Source organism: Canis lupus, chromosome 35 (genome assembly GCF_011100685.1).
Source record: "Canis lupus familiaris isolate Mischka breed German Shepherd chromosome 35, alternate assembly UU_Cfam_GSD_1.0, whole genome shotgun sequence".
NCBI lineage: Eukaryota > Metazoa > Chordata > Mammalia > Carnivora > Canidae > Canis > Canis lupus.
This window is the reverse complement of record NC_049256.1, coordinates 7,724,293-7,742,080: the sequence shown is the minus strand read 5'-3', so window position 1 is coordinate 7,742,080 and position 17,788 is coordinate 7,724,293. Positions and strand designations below refer to the sequence as shown.

General features: G+C 40.5%; 1 long non-coding RNA gene across 2 annotated transcripts in view; it reads right to left on the bottom strand.

The window, feature by feature from the left end:
* The window catches only part of LOC102155370, a 65,882-nt gene extending 48,398 nt beyond the window's left edge, over nt 1–17,484 (bottom strand). For both annotated transcript variants that reach the window (XR_005384269.1, XR_005384270.1), the window contains exon 1: nt 17,179–17,484. This is a non-coding gene — a long non-coding RNA (uncharacterized LOC102155370). The remainder of the gene's footprint in view (nt 1–17,178) is intronic.
* Nucleotides 17,485–17,788: the final 304 nt, after the last annotated feature.

Sequence of the window (17,788 nt, the reverse complement as noted above, 5' to 3'; positions counted from 1 at the left end):
TTAATATTGATAATCTCAATCTTCACAATAAACCTATGAGGTATATTCTATTATCTTTACTCCATGAATGAGGGACTCAGGCACAGAGAGTTTATCTGCTTATGGAATGGATTGTAGACTTGAATCCAGGTGGCCAAACTCCACTTCCTTGACTTTTTTTTTTATGGTAACACATAATACATTTATTTTTTAAAGTAAATTAAAATGCAAATTATATATTTCTCTGTTTCAACTTCTAATATGGTGAACATTGGCAGATAAACTTCACATAAACTAAAACTCTTCGGGGCACTCAATAATTGTAAAAAGCTCCCTGAGTGATTTTCAGTAGATAGCCAGGGTTGAGAACTGCTGCTTCAGAGTATGTTATTCCAGGTCATGGGGGCTGTGGCCCAGGCCAGCAGAACCAGGTGAGGCCAAAAAAACAGGGGCCTCAGGAATGTTCAGAGGTGTCTACCTCTCCCAACCATTACATTCTACTCTTGCCATCATAGTAATGATACCAATGACATTTCAAAGACCTAAAAAATACTTTGGATAACATGAGCTTTATATAATTTTATATTTTTATTACTGTACTGTAAAATGCTAAGTCAACTAGCTGGAACACAGCTCTAAAGAGGTCAGTGCTCTAAAATCCATCCCTGGTTGAGCAAGTTGATTTTAACCAATTCCTTTAGCCTAAGCTTGTAGCACTGAGACAACCTTATCAGATTTATTAAAATTTCAGGCTTATGTTCACAAGAGGACTCAATAGAGTCCAGACCCATTTTTTTAAACTGACAAGCAAATGCATTTCTAGTGCTAAAACCCTGGACCAGGCCACCGTCATCTCTTGCCTAGGCTACTACAGTAATTTACGATTGGTCTTCCTTTGATTATTTCCTATGGAGAAATCATTATTTTGCTTTAAAAACAAAAAACTTTAATGTCATTTTCTTAATTATAAGCCTTTTTGGGGAACAACACTTTAAAATCTATAACAATGTTTTCTTTTTTTCTTTCTTTCTTTCTTTCTTTCTTTCTTTCTTTCTTTCTTTCTTTCTTTCTTTCTCTCTCTCTGTCTTTTTTTATGACCAAGGAAACAAGTTTTGTCCTGGTCTTCCCAAGACACCCAACTCTTGAGAAGTTGTTAGGACTTCTGTAACAATGGAGGGAAACATCAGGACTGAAGAAGTGAGACAAGGGAGGGAAGAAAGCCAATAAGGTGACATTAATGAGCAGGCACCTTGGGCTTGACTCCACTGGAGGGCCTCCAGAAAACTATATACATAATCTGCTTCAGTTTTTCCCACGTGAAGGTGGGCTAAATTGGTTATTAATCTAACTAACATACAACTGACATTAACTGAGGTCTCCTTTTGAGGAAATTAACTTTTTAGCACTTCAGGCCAGTCCTGAACATAGACCAGACAAACTTGTGTGATTAGAGAAGAGGAAGAGGTTCATGGGTGCTTCAGCACAAAACCACTTGTGTATAAGGGAACAGTGAATGTCAACAGGAGTCCTTGAATGAAGCATCAACACTTGCACAGCTGTGGTCAGCTTCTGGCCTGTCTTAAGTTTATTCTAGTAACCAAATCTTCAAGGTGGAACTAATACTTCAAGGTGTATCTTCTTTAAAATACAGGAAAACAAACTTTAACAGTAGGATTAATAGAACACACACAGTCTCCTCTGCTATATTTGGTCCTAAGGCATATAAAATATATTTATCTCCGTCTTCTATACTCCACTTTAGAGTTCTTCCACCTTCATTCAAAACTTCTACTAGCCTAGTTTTCTTGTGTAATAAGTAACCCAGACATTTACCCTTAAGAGGTTTGAACCACTGGTTGCTGTGCTTTAGTCGTGCCATGGTTGCTATAACCAGCCATTTATGGTTATCACTAGGCACAGAAGCACAAAAAAAATAATCCCTGAATTCCTCTTTATCATCCTGAATTCCTCTTTATCTAGCAGCAACCAGAGATCTTGATGACAATCTAGGTTGGTTATGTCCACCAATATAATTCCTTTCTTTTCCTGCTTGTACATGGGCAGTAGGAGCCCAAAATGATAACTTTGTATTTAAAGGGTTTAATGGAAGTCTTGCTGTAAACTCTGGGTTCCCTTCCATGCACACCAGAACCTCTAATCAAAATGAATCTGAAAATATAGGGTTAGGAAGCACACATTTCCCCAAGTGGGCTACCAGGAGTGATTATATGAGAATCATTCCTTCCCAGTTGTTGGCTCCGAGGCTCATGTAGTCTAGCTATCATGGATAATGTATCTTACAAGGGCCATATAATGGTTCAAAGTATATACTGTATCCCAAATGGTCATGCTCCATTTCAGGCTCATGCTTCAGCTGTGCCTTCAAGAGGCCATTCATCATTCAATCAATCTGCCTGTTTCTAGGTGATGTGACATAGTGTAGAAATGATAGATCCTATAGTCATGTGCTCACTTCCACACTTTGCTGCCTGTGAGTGACTGAGTGACTGAGCTGCTAATATTGACTCCAAGACTCATTGCACTCATTCTCACAGGTCCTTCTAATATGTTCTTCCCTACAACTGCTTGCCTCTGACCTTTCAAATTTGCACAGCTTGAACTCTGTCCTGGCCAGGCCATTAATCAATGTCCAAGGAGCCATGTGTAGAGCCATTTCCACACAAATGTCATGTCCCAGTGTGTGTATGGTGACCTGTCCACTGAAAGTATTTCTCCTCTCCACCCTACACCAGGGCAACTCCTCAGTAGAGCTGTAGTTTGTAACTAATCCATGTTTTGGCTCACATAGTTGTGAAGTGGGGGAAAGGCATTTGTGCAATGGAGACATGTAGCAGTGGTGTCTAGACATGTTTGTGTAACTTGCCTATGCTTTTCAGAGCTGCTTAGGCTCAATTTCAAATGTACAGTTTTCACTGAATGATAGATTACTGCAGAGCCTGACCGACCAATCCTATAATTTGTTGGCTCTGATGAATCCCCTATTCATGATGGGTAGCTCCAGTCATGTGATAATTTTTTTTAAGATTTTATTTATTTATTTATTCATGAGAGAGACAGAAACACAGGCAGAGGGAGAAGCAGGCTCCATGCAGGGAGCCCCACATGGGACTCCATCCCCGGTCTCCAAGATCATGCCCTGGGCTGAAGGCAGCGCTAAACCGCTGAGCCACCGGGCTGCCCAATAATTTCTTGCTGCTCCATAGCCAGGTACTCAATCTCTGTTTGACTCAACAGTAGGCCAAGAGCTGCTTTTTTGGATAGTGAATAGCTCTTTGATACAGATGGCAATAGTTTGCTCTAGAACCCTTGCGCTCTGTACTGAGCCTTTACCATTGAGGTTTGCATGAGATTCCACACACTGTTCTCCTCTACTATAGGTATTTCTATCTCTGTTAGGTCCATGGATCACATGACCCAAGTAGCAGGGAGGCTCATACTGCAGCCTGAACCTGCTGCAGAGCTATTTCTTGCTCTGGATCCACCCAAAACTTGCAGCTGTCTGAGTCACCCAATAAATAGGATACAAATAGAATACAGCAGAATTTCTAAGCATATGATATGCTGTTTCCAAATTTCAAAGATGCTTACCCAACATTGTTCCTTTTTTTTTTTTTTTTTTTTTTTTTAGTGGTAAGAAGTGCAAAGTGCAATAGCTTGTTCTTTACCTTAAAGGAATGTCCTGGCATGCTCCAGACCTGACAGCTCCTAGAAACTTTACTAAATCTCTGTAGTTCCCTACCCCACCCTCCATCATCTAGTAATGCACACATCTTACAAGAGCATAGGAAACACTTGCAATTTCCTGCTACCCAGGTCTGACTAATGTGATGCTAACAATATAGTGGACCAACACGATTTTCTGTGAAATTTCCAGATCATCAAAAATCAGTTGGACTATATTGTAACAGAGTTCAGAAGAAATAAAAAGGGTAAATGCATGAAATTATCTGTTCCAGGTTATTGGGAACTGCCTTTGATTCCTTTCCTTGACAGGCATACAAAAGAATGCATTTGCCAAAGTGGTATCCACATACAAAGTACCAGAGGCTATATTGATTTAGTGCTAAATCTAGTAGAGATATCACACCTCTAAAACAATTGTAATTGGGGCTATCACTTGGTTAAGTTTATGATATCACCCCATCAGCTCCATGATCCATCTGGTTTTTGCAAGGGCCATATGGTTGAATTAAATGGGGATATGATGAGAATCGCTATTCTGCATGCTTTTACATATTTGAGGGTGGCACTAATATCAGACATTCTCCTTGGAATGCAGTACCACTTCTGACTTATTATCTTGGTTGAGGAAAAGAGGCAATTTAAGGGTCTTCTGCTTGGCCTTGGCCATTATTATGATTCTTACTCCACAGGTCAGAAACAAATATGAAGGTTCTTCAGGATGCTATGTGTATCCATCTCTATTATGCAATTGGGAACCAAAGAAATGACCACAGGTGGGTCCATAGACCCACTGAACTCACTGTGAGATGGACTTTAATCAAAACTCCATTAATCTGGCATCCATGAATCCCAACCATAACAAGGTGTCATGGTGGTGCTTGTGGTTTCATGGCGCACACATCAGCTTAGATCTTAATCTGAAGATGTCAGATGATCTGGACATTCCCCTTTCCCAATTTTATATTTAACCAGCACCAGTCCTTTGGTGAAGACTATTGATTCAACAGCTTTTGGTTCTTACTGTCATGTTGCAGAGTATTTCTTCTAGGAGACAACTCTTCCATCAATGTCCTGGTCAGGCCCCCTCCTTATGTCCTCTCAGACTAGTCTGGGCTTTTTAATATTAGCAGAGGTAAGATCCCAAGAAAGCAAGCAGAATCTCACAGAGGCCCATTCTCTGTTAAGTATTGTGACATTTTCTTTCTCTACTGAATCATTCCATATGCATACAATTAATCTACAATATATCACTTAATAAAAAAAATAAATAAACCCTCCATTGGTATTACTGTCCCCTCCAGTTCGTACTTCATTCATTGTTCTATCTTTCACTGTGGAAGTCTGCTAAATAGATTCTTACCCTTTTTTCTCCACTTCTTTCTTGATCCCAATTCAAGCAAGCACCTGTTCCTATCGCTCAATTGAAACTACTCTTGTCCAGATCTCCACCAGCCATTAGATGATGAAATCCTATGGTCATTTCTCTGTTCATACTTCCCTATCAGTGTTTGGCCTCTGTCCCCCAGCACTCATCATTTCTTTGTACACAGAGGCCCTTTATTGTAACCACCTGTGATTCTCTCTCAAAGAAGCAAGCTTGGCTAGCTAGAAGAAGGCTAGAAGTTCAAGGTTGTCAATGTCTCCAGGAGCAGCTCTCAGCCAATGAGATCGGAGCTGGTACCTACATGCCCTATCTTCCCTCCCTTCTGGTGGGGTGACTCTGACACAGGTTCTATATAGGTTCCCAGAAGCTTCCAGTGGGATTAAGCTCAGTTTTCTGCAGTGAGAACTGTCTTATGAACAAACCTTGCCTAGACTCTCTGCCCTACACTGTCTTACTTCCCTACTCCTTTCCTGGTGCCCCTGAGAATCACTTCTTAAATCAACTGCTTAAAATCGATTCCTTATCTTAAGATATGCTTCTGGCAGGGAGTCTGATTCTAGTAGATTCGTGGCAAAAATGGCTGCAGTTTTTCCTTCACTGTATCTCCTTCGCAACATGATTTTGCAGCCTCTCTCATCAAGAGATAAACACTATTTCCCTACTCTTTGAATCTGGGCTGATCTGAGTTGTTTTACTTTGTGGAATGCATCATAAATAACTAGTGTTCTTGTGCTGAGCTTAGTCCTAAATGATTGTTACATACTTTAGCTTGTATTGGCTTAGTGTAATATAGGGCCTATAAGACAAGGTTATGTTTATCTTATTTAAATACTTAGTCATATTCCCACTGCTTAGAACTAGGCTGAACACAAGTGCAGAGGGGCCACACTGTATGCTTGAGTGAAGAATTGAATATATACACACACACTGTAGACTCAACCACTTCTAACTGGGAAATCTCACTTTTCAAGTTGGAATCCTGGAGAAAGCACTTTGAGTAGATTGGTGGCAACAGAAGCCTGTTGGAAGTGAAAGAAAGGAAATGACTGGAAGGATTTTGCCAACTAATACAGCAGATCACCCCCTTAACCCCATTCAGTTCTACCTCCACCTCAAATTTCACTTGTTTCCTATTCCAATTCCTAACTCTCCCCACCATGTCCTCAACAAACAGTTCAAGTTCTGTCACAAGTGAAATGAATTCGGTAACCTGATTGATTGATCTATTGATTGTCTCTGGTTCTTTTTCTAGTTACTATGTTTATTAGCTCTCCTTAGCAGCGACTCCCTGCCTGCCTCTCAGGGGGAGTGGTACAAAAGGGAGAACCAATCTTTCCTGCAGCTAGCGTGCCTGTGAACTCTCTGTGGGCGTGTGACATTACAAAAATAGAAGTGGCGGAGCAGTACTCTCAGTTACTTGGGATTGCAACAGAGGGAGACGTGAAATTTGCTTTTGCAGCTGTTCTTTACAAAATGGCTCCCATTGAATAATGAGTGTCTTGCTTTTTGATTAAAATTTTTTTCACCCCGTATTCGCTTCCAAATAACAAGGTCAAGTTTATTCGCTTTGGTGACCTTGGCTGCAGGGTTGGCCAGTACTTACTGGCACGTCAGCAAATGCCCATCCTCCTTCTGTTGACTGCTTTGTCATTTATAGGGACTGTACCTGAGTACAGTGTTGGAATGATTAACATTTAGTTCTGAACACTATTTTGATTTTTTAGTCCGATATTTTCCAATTTAACTCCTGTTGGAAGTGACTCACTTGTGGTTCGGTGGAATTTAGCTTCTGGCTCTGGTGTAGTAATCAGTATTTGCTATTGGTTCAGAATTCAGCAAAGTGTTGCTTTTTAATTTGAGTAGGGTTCATAGTTCAAATCTGAACATCAGAATTGAAATTGGTTTGCTTAATTATGTGATCGCCAAATGCTAGTAACCATGTACAAGAAGCTTGGTGTAATGCTTTTAATTCTTGATTGTGTAGACGTGGATTATAAATGTCATATAACGCTCCCTTACCAGATTTTGGGCAGTAAACTATATGAGAAAAAAGTTCACAGTATTTGAGTTACTGAATATACGCAAAGTCTTCCTGTCCAGTATACAGATTTGGGGACATTTATGACAGTTCACAAGTAGCTTAACATTGTTTGATCTAACTGAAGCATAAAGGAGGTATCTTGGTATAAGTGGGGAATGCAACTTTGAATTCCAGTCTCAGTCCCCGCACTAACTAGCTCTTGGACAAGTGCTCTTGCACAAGTGATCTTTCATTCTGAGCAAGTTTCAGTCTGCTCATTATTACATGGAGCATAATCCAACTTTAGGCCCCTTACATTTTTCAGGGTTGCTGTGAACTAGGGCAAGAACTGTGTCCTATTCAATTTGTAGCCATATTGCTACAAACACTACGTAGTTGTGTGTTTAACACTCAAATACATTGAGTGTTAAATGAACATGAAAATACTTTTAAAAATGTAAAGCAAAACACATCTAAATGGAATTATATAAACTGTTTTATTATCTAAGTCCTTCTTTCTCTTTCTCCTCTTCCTCCTTCTCCATACTATGAAACATGGAGATGTTATAGAATGATATAGAATGAAAAGTGTTTTCTTTTTTCAGAGAAGCTTAAAGGTTTTTTCCCTGACGTCCAGAACTAGTGAGACTCGTGGTTAGTACAACTCACATTGCTGGCTTTCTTAATTGTCTATTCATTCACTCATTCATTAACTCACCATACATTTCCAAGCACCTGTAGGGTATATAGTTGGTTTTATGACTGATATTGAGAGATCAAGATATGGTCCACATCTGTGAACAGGTTAGTTTTGGAGATAGATACAAGAGAGCCACTTAACTGTGGTAATGCACCATAGCCTGGCTATCTAATCACATCAAGAAAAAGTGAAATAGGAATTCCTTCCCCTGACCCATATGTCCTGCAATAGTAGGAAATCAGGAAAAGAGAGTAAAATTTTCTGTTTCCATGGAAACAGACCTGATCAGAAAAGCAAGAGATATGCATAGCAGCTACCTAGAGTAGAATATGGTTGTCCTGCAGAGTACATGTTGCTATGGAAGGCAAGAGGCACCAGCTAAGTGGCTGGACACTGAAGAGAGAAAAGAATAAATGTTAGGAATTATTTTGTCCATAAGACACTGAGATATGATTGAATGCTTTTTTAAAATTTTCTTTATTTATTCATTCAGACAGAGAGAGAGAGGCAGAGACACATGCTGAGGGAGAAGCAGGCTCCATGCAGGGAGCCCCAACGTGGGATTCGATCCTGGGTCTCCAGGATCACACCCCAGGCTGCAGGCAGCGCTAAACTGCTGTGCCACTGGGGCTGCCCTGATTGAATGCTTTTAGAAGCATTATTGGTTTGATGATGCGTAAAGAATTTGGATTTTTTTTTTTTTTGGAGAATAACTCTATTCACCAAGAGACACAAATTTGCAAATGTTATCAGAGACACTAAAAATCTCATGGAGTTTTGCTACCCTTGCTACCCTTGACATCCATTAAACTAGAGAGATATTCATGGATAGCTGACAAGAGGATGAAAGGGGTGACTTCCTAATGATGAAAATAATGACACCAAAGCAAGAACTGGCAAATACTGGGCACTTTCTAGGTGCCAGAGACTGTGCTAATTGCTGACATGCATTATCTATTTTAACCCTCAGCACAAATGTGTGAGGAATACAAAGCCTATAAAGATGAGGAAGATGAGGCCCAGAAAGTTTAAGAAAGTTGCCTAAGATCATGTAGTTGATGAGAAACAGCTAAAGTTTGAGTTCATGTCTGTTGGACTCCAAAGTCCAGATATTCAAATATTACATTATATACATATCCTGTGAGGTCTCTACACTCCAACCATTCCAACGTGAATCTCTTAAAGTACTATAGTACTTTTTTTTTTTTTAATGAGTTTTGGTTATACCATTTGTCTGCATCTCCACAGAATCCAAGCATGCAATAGAGGAATATTGTAATAAAGGATTGTGTGAGGGAGATCACCCATGCCTGGGCTTCCTTCCCTGCATCTTATTGCATACAAGCCATCACCAGGCCAGCATCTACCATGAAGATGAGCAGCAGTTCTACTTTGGAGAATGGAATGTCTGTGGTCATTTTATGTCGACAATCTCTTCAAAGAAAGCAGAAAATTTACATGTTAGAAATGAGTCTGGAATTCCATTCATTCATTTGCTCCAGAAATATTTATTAGGGATTTACTGTTTACTGAAGATTCATAGAGGGGAACAGCTCAGAAAATCAGTGCCACATGTGTGCTTTAATAGAGGCATGCTCTGGCTGCCATCAGCATGCCCAGGAGGAGCATGGGATTCAGTCTTAAATTAGACAAAGGGAGGGGGAAATGCCAGGAAGCACTTGCAAGAGAAGTACTTAAGTCTTGGGCAGGAAGTAGGAGTAAGCCAGCGTGATTCAAGGGGTAGCTGTGGGACATTCCTATGGAAATAGCCAATAGGCAATCAGAGTTTGCCAGTTTCAAAACCTTTCAGCCATTTGATGATGAACAGAACTGAAATAAGACCAATGCACAGGTGTGGAGCTTCAGGCCACATAATCTTCCTAAGGGCTGAGGTGAGACCCTTACATTCTGTAAGATTTTTAATGCTTACAAACTATTTTATACCATGACATCATTTAATCCCTTTCAAGATAGACATTATTATCCTCATTTTTCAAAGATGTTATATGATCTTCCCAAATTCACACAGCTCTGACAGATGGGGCAACAATTTAAATTCTCGCCCCCACCCCCCATTCCAGGGACCTTTCTCTGTACCTCCCTCCAACTGGAGTAGAAGTCTGCCAAGAAGCTCCAGGCTTCTGAAATATGCTCTGAGGACAAAACATGCTACACCAGATATGAATGGCTATGTGTGGCTGTTGGGGAGGAAGTGCTGCGACGGATCAGTGGTGGGTTTGGGTAGGGGGTGGGGGACAGGTTTAAAGACCCTGGAGAGGAGGCCAGCAGTGGCAGGAACAAGAAGGACAGAGATGTGCCCAGCAGGTAAGATATCAGAGGGTCAGTCAAAAGGTGCAAGTGGTAGGGTTGCATAGCTTTAAATCAAATGCTGGAAGACTCCTCTAGATCTTATCAGCTGTCCCTCCCTACTAGCCAGGTTGCCTTCTCCTCTTCTGACCAATCAGAATAAACCCTTCACTATAAACAATCAGACTAGCTTTGACCTTGCTGAGATGATAGGAGTTATCCTTGCCCACACCTCCCCTAACACAGTTCTCCTCACACAGTGTCATGATTACCTGTTACTTGCCTTCACTCCTTAAATACTCCAAGTCCAGTACCTGGCATGTGGCAGCCAAGTAAATATTAAATGAATTACTGAAAGGAACACAGGCCATGTTGAATTGTACCCCTGGCTAAGATAGGAACAGAGAAATTCGGGTTCATATATTGATTCTGCTTAATTTAATAAAAATGTATTAGCAAATTCTTAGTGTGGAAGACTCAGGAGAGTAGATACATGGTCCTTAATTTCTACAGAGCATCCGATATGGGTCCTATCTATACCAATTGAACAGTTGGCAAACAACTGGCCTTAGGGTGTTCTAATTGTCCTTAAGTAATTGGAAAATCAGGAAATACTGTCTTTCATGGAAACAACACACACCAACAGGAGATAACTATCTTCTGTATGTGCAGCCCAACACAAATGTAGTACCACCAACCTGAATACCAGCTAACCCCTAGGATAGACACTCACTGATAATTAAGGAGTGCAATGACAATGGTTTACAGTCTGATCCCTTTAAGAAATGAATATCTTTCAAAAGATCCCTCAGAAAACTAAAAAAATTAAAAAAACCTTTAAGAGCCAAACAATGAAATGTAATTATAAGCTGTATATTTGAGAATTTTAGATAGGAAATATTCTCGATCATCCTCTAAGTCAAAAATCCTCTAAGTCTTTCTGCCAAATGGGGTGTCCAGCTAATAACTGACTAATCCAGAGCATGGTAATGACCAAAATTAAAGCTAATCTCTTACTGGAGTCTTCAGAGACCATGGTTCTAGGAAAAAGAGAACTATTTCACATTCTTATTTAGAAAAAAACTCAGGCAGAAGGGCACAAGCAGTCAAGGGCAAATCTTTAGCAGGACCTCAGTCTGTAGGGAGAGAGTGGTAAGGCTGCCAGAGACTCCTCTCCAAGGAAAATGTTGGTGCTTCTCTGCTTCTTTGTTCTGGGTTCAGCAATATATCCCAGACCTGGTTCTCTGTTTTGTAACAAGATGCTTATTTTCTCCTCTTTGGAGTCACTAGTGTCTTTTTTTTCTGAGGCTGGCTGTGCATTCTATCTGCAGCGAAGTGGGAGCATCCCTGCTGGGGACTCCCTTGCCCTGCCTCTTGGGATGCAAGAAGTAGTACACAGACATCCCAGGGCAGGGTGCTGCCTCTGCCCTCCCCTGGAGCCTGGTGAGCTGCCTCACCCTCAAGTCAGTTCCTGCTAGATATTTTATGATGGTGCTATGAAGGGAATGCTTTATAAAACTCTCAGAGGTGCCAAGGAGCTGTAGAAAAGCTAATAAAGAGACTAAAGGGAGATTTGAATGCTGCCTGTGGGGATTTGGAAATTTGTCATGTGGAAGGGGAGCAGGGCAAGAAGAGAGGATTCCTGGATAGATAGGCAAAGACAGAGCCTTAGTATCATCTAGTGCAACTGCCTCATTGGACCAATGAAACTACTGAGGTGAGGTCATTTCCTTAGGATAAACATGACAGAATAGCTAAATATCTGCTTAAGCAGGCTGCTACTCCACCATGGAGTGGGTACCCCATGGAACAAAGGACTCCTCTTCATTGCCAAAATATGAACAAGGGTTAAATGTCACTCTACAAAGTGTGATAGCCACTTTTATATGTCCACTTGATTGGGTTACTGGGTGCCCAGGTATTTGGTCAAACATTATTCCGGGTATGTCAGTGAGGGTATTTCTGGATGAGATTAACATTTGAATTTGTAGACTAAATAAAACAGATTGCCCTCCACAATGTGTGAGCCTCATCCAAACTGTTGAAGGCCTGAACAGAACAAAAAGACTGCTCTCTCTTGGGTAGGAGATAATTCATCCTGCCTGACTACCTTTAAGTTGCAACATCTCTCTTCTGCCCTAAGACTGGAACTTCTGACATTGGCTCTCCTGGTCTTCAGGCATTTGGATTCAGATTGTAGTTGACCATTAACTCTCCTAGGTCTCCAGTTCATTGATGGAACTAGCTTGCATTCCTTTATTATTAATGAGAAAGTGATAATCATGAATTTATTCATTAAGTTGACATAGAAATTCATATTTGACCAAAATTAGCTTCTCCCTTGCCTGTGATGATGTTAGTTCATAACCTCCTGAGGAGCTTCCTATGTAAAATCTGAAACCAGGTTCAGTGCAGGGAGGGCAAGAGACGAAAAAAAATAAAAAAATAAAAAAATAAAAAAAAGAGGTTGGTAGGTGGCAGATTTAATAAGCAAGGGAACTTACATATGAGGCTTGTCTTGAGTGGCTGCAGGATGAGTAGATTTCCACACCAGGCTGCCAAATTTTAAAAGTTTGCAAAGAGAACTTAACTGGGTTCAATCATGTATATTATCTAGATGGTCTCAACACTACATCACTATCTCAAGGTTATGCCCTTGGGTAGTTTCTGGGAATGCGAAAGGCAAGCAGATTGCACATTCCTGGGACAGGAGAGAGGGTGAGGAGACTCAATTGCTGGCATCCAGCTCACAGGTCAACTGGTGGTCATGTCTTCTATAAAACACCCCCAACAGATGGCTCATAAACTAGGCTTATGCCTTATCTATGCAAGTCTTACAGACTAGCTTTGATTGGGCCCATTTTGGCTGATGACAAGCTACACTGTTTATCTCTTGTTCACAATACCAAATGCTTATGGATCATTATTGAGAAGCTAGGTGATTGAATAAGTGGTTGAATCAGTACTGAAACAGGGAAATCAGAGGGAAGGCTTGCCTGGAGGGTAAGATGGGAGCTTGAATTTAGTAATTTAAGATTGAAGAGATTGAAGAGATAATGAGATTTCCAATTAAATGCCTAGCAGGGAATTAGAAATATGGGTCTGGCAAGAAGTGTCAAACCTTAGGCACCTTCCTCATAGAGAGACGAAAGTTGAGACCAAATGAAGGAATGAATTATCAGAAGGAGGGGCACCTGTGTGGCTTAAGTATCTGACTCTTGAGTTCAGCTCAGGTCATGATCTCAGGGTCATGAGACCGAGCCCCTTGTTGGGCTCTGTGCTCAGTGGGGAGTCTGCTTGAAGTTCTTCCTCTCCCTCTCTCTATGCACCTCTCCCTGCTCACCCATGTGTTCCCTCTCTCTCCCTCCCTCTCAAATAAATCAATATTAAAAAAAATAAATATCAGAGTGAGTGAGATAGCAGTGAAAGATGGGCAGGGCTTAATCATAGGGAACACACATGTTTATGGAGAGAAATAGTCTTCATCTCAACACATCATTCTTTGAGTGGTTACTCTGTGCCAAATGTCATGTTGAATGTGGGATTCAGGAGTATAAAAGACAATTACAACCTCCACTTTTCATGGAACTTGTGGTCTACACTTACTGAAAAGATCAGGACATGCCAGTAATGGAAGACAGCCAGTCCAAAGGCCACTCATTTTAATCCTAATATTACAGCTTGGTGGTAGCAGAGCTGGAGGCTGACCCTTCCAGGATAAACATTAGTCCTTGCCATTCTGGGAAGGCACTACATCAGACTGTCCTTAGACAATCTACACAGATTTGAGGAAAGACATGGTACGTCCATACAGCACATCATATGGACTTCTAACTCCTCCCTCCTCCCTCTGAGAGCTCTTAATGTCAATGCCCATCATAAAGTACACGCACATCCCAGAAAAGTCCACAAAGCACTAGCTGTAGTCTAGCCAGCAAGGAAAAGAAGAAAATTGTCTGACATTGAGCACATAGTCTGTGCCAGACACACACTCCCTAGATATTTCATGACTATTATATCAATCATTTTCTCATTCATCAATAAAAAGAGTTAGACTCCCTTGTTCTATTTCCCAAACTTCTCTTAATATACTCCCAACTTAACTTATATAATTTTCCTTAATAAACTTACAGCCATCTTACATTGCTCTTAACCCACGTCTCTTTTTCTCCGTGCTCAATCTGGCATTGTTTTGGAGGCACCAAAGATGAAGATTTTGCAATTGGTTTATTGTTCCAATCTGTTGATTTCTTATTGTCTTCATTGTGTAATCCATCACATTAAGTAACCTTCTAAACTTCAACAGCATCCAAAAATATGAATAGCATATGAGTAAGGTCCTTATTCGAAATACTATTAAATTTTAATAGGACTACATCCCTATACGCTCCAATGTAGAGATTTCTGAGGAACAGGCTGAGAAACTAAGCTGTAAATATTGAGGATACATTTTCAAGGAGTGAGGTGGTTAGCAGTGCCAAAGGAAGCAGGGAGTTTGACCTGTAAGGTACCTGAGAAGATCTAAAGAGTAATTGCATGAAAATGGGTGGCTCAGATGGCTCATACTGCAGCCAGTAAAGGCAAGAACAGGTAGAGATGAAGTAAAGGTAACTTTGGTACACCAAAGAGTTCCTTTAATGTGAACCCACCCATTAACGTGACTTCCTGCCACATATGTGTACAGGTTTTAGACAGAAGCTAGTTCTTTAAATGTTTTGAATTCTTTGAAGGATTTCTACTACATGCAAAGTACTCCCAATGAATAAAAGTGGTGTTATTTTTCATCACCAATTTTATTCTTGCTATAATGAAACCACTTTAAAAGGGAATGAGGGGGGCCTGAGTGGTGTAGTCGGTTAAGCGGCCAACTCTTGATTTCAGCTCAAGTCATGATCTCAAGGTCTTGAGATCAAGCCCCACATTGGGCTCCTGCTCAGCATGGAGTCTGCTTGCCATTCTTTCTCTCTCTTGCCCTATGCTCCCCCCCCCCCATTTCATGCTCTCTCTTTCTCTCTCTCTCAATAAATAAACATATTTTTTTAAAGTAGGGAATGAGATTGAGGGAGCAAGGCAAACTCAATTATCTTCATCTTGGTTTGTTGTTCTAGAATAGGCTCCATTCTTTTATAAAAGAAGAGCAAGCATTTTCAGAATCTAATTTCTTATTTGCTTGCTTACTATTCAGCTTATTCATAGTTTTTCTTTATGGAGGAAAAGCAGTGAAACAACGAACAGGAAATTTCACCACACTGCAGCAACTGCAAAAAATGATTGTTTTAGCAAGAAACTACACACTCACACTAACCACAATCCCAGGCCTTCCCCTTCATTTCCTTTGCAGGATGATTGTCCAGAAACGACAAGACAGCACAGAGAATAAGGTCAGACAGGAATTCTTTCATATTTTTAAACTTTAAACATCACCCCTTAATAACAATAATGAAAGTAAATAGATTGATGATTAAAATAACATTTTTGACCATTGCTATATGATAGCCTTGTTAAAAACTATACATGTTTTTGACTATTTCATTTTCATAACTCCAGGAGGTTCATATGTTTGTCATCTTTATGGGATAATAACGAATGGCACTAGAAAGTGGATGCCAGAGACCCAGTTAATCGTAATGTTATATTGTCTGTACTTAACACACCATACTCTCTAAGCATGGAGAATATATATACCCTCTGCAAGTATCTGGTGAATGAATGAATAATAAATGACTGAGTATCAAGAACAAGGGAGAAGAATACAGCTTAGAAATAAGTTCTATTAAGTACACAAGCAGATTGTATCTGTGAAATAATAAATAAGGAAATCAGGCACAAACCTGGCAGATATATTACTGTGAATCAACTAATAATAGCAATTCAGATAGGAATATTACTCAGTCATCAAAAAATTAAATCTTGCCATTTATTCTGCTAGGCAAAATAAGTCAATAAGAGAAGGACAATTTTCATATGATTTTACTTATGTGTGGAATTTAAAAAACAAAACAGAGGAGCATAGAGGAAGGGAGGGAAAAATAAAACAAGATGAAATCAGAGAGGGAGATAAGCCAAAAGACCTTTTTTTAAAAAATATTTTATTTATTTATTCATGAGAGACAGAGAGAGACAGAAAGAGAGAGAGAGAGAGGGAGCCAGAGACACAGGCAGAGGGAGAAGCAGACTCTATGCAGGGAGCCTGAAGGGGGGGACTCGATCCCGGGTCTCCAGGATCAGGCTCTGGGCTGAAGGCGGCGTTAAACCACTGAGCCACCCAGGTTGCCCCCAAAAGAGACTTTTAACCATAGGAAACAGAGAGTTGCTGGAGGGAAGTTGGGGGGGAGGATGGGGTAACTGGGTGACGGGCATTATTAAGGAGGGCACATGACGTAATGAGCACTGGGTGTTACATGTAACTGATGAATCACTGAACTCTACCTCTGAAACTAATAATACGCTATATGTTAATTAATTGAATGAAAATAGAATAGAATAAAAATACAGCAATACAAATGAAACACATCCTGTAACCAGTGATCTTTTGTCATTAGACCAAATCCAAGTATGTGGTAAGGGCCATAGGGCAAAGAAATAGTTACATTTCATAACCAATGGTCAGCAATAGAAGAGTTGAGACAGTGGTTATTTAGAAACAATCTAGTAGAACTTTTTTGCAAAGTTGGAAATGTTCTATATGTTCTTGTTCAACAAGGTAGCTGCTAGCTGCATGTGACCATTGAGTACTTGGTATGTGGCTAGTGTAACTGAGGAACTGGATTTTAATTTTTTTTAATTAATTTAAAATTAAATTAAAACATTAGGCTAATCACCACTGTACTAGACAGTGTAGAGACTGAGAATACAATGATCTTTTCCCAGAATCATGTTGTCTATTAAAAAAAAAAGACACCTTGGTATATTAATTTAGCAGCAAATCTGAGCTTGAGAGCCATAGGATTTTTCTCATTCTGGCTAAAAGAAGTAGAGCTGTCTACACTAAAATGCCCAATCCTGAATGAAAAGGGGGAAACAATACAATACTTCCAAATTAAACATCATCTGAAACCAGAAAAAGGGAATTAAGACACTGACCTGCTTGCCAGGGTGAGGATCCTGGGGCTCAGTGGGGAATGACCATGTGGAAATCACTGGGCAGTTGGTATCATCTCACTGCAGATGATCCACAGCTAAAAAGAGGTGAACTTGCAAATGCAGCTCTTGGTCAGCCAGTCAGACTTGGTAATGATAAAAGGAGTGGTCACTCCTACCAGCTTTGAAGTGAAGGCTGTCAGAAACACAACTTGTTAGAGAAAAAGAAAGAGACCCTGGAGAAAAAGAGGGGGACTTTATTGTACCAAGTCTCCTCAACAGCCCTTTGCTGTTGTACCTGGGTTGCCCTGTGCACCTGCTCTTCTGGTTCCCTGCCCTTTCTTCACTTCCTTCCTTCTCTGTTGCAGGAATAAAAGTGTTTCTGGCCCAACTTCAAGCTATGTCCTGGGCAGGGACGACTGACTGCAAGCAAGCTCATTTCTTGGGGAGACCTGTAGGAGGGTAGAGATCATTGTGTCCCCTGTGTGTCAGGAAGCATGATCACCAGGTAGTGTGCTGCCATGAGAGACCTTCAGTAAGCTGAAAGCCTGGCATTACTGCAGCAATGACAGACCCAGAAGTGGAGTGGGCAGCCCAGGAACTAATCCATGTG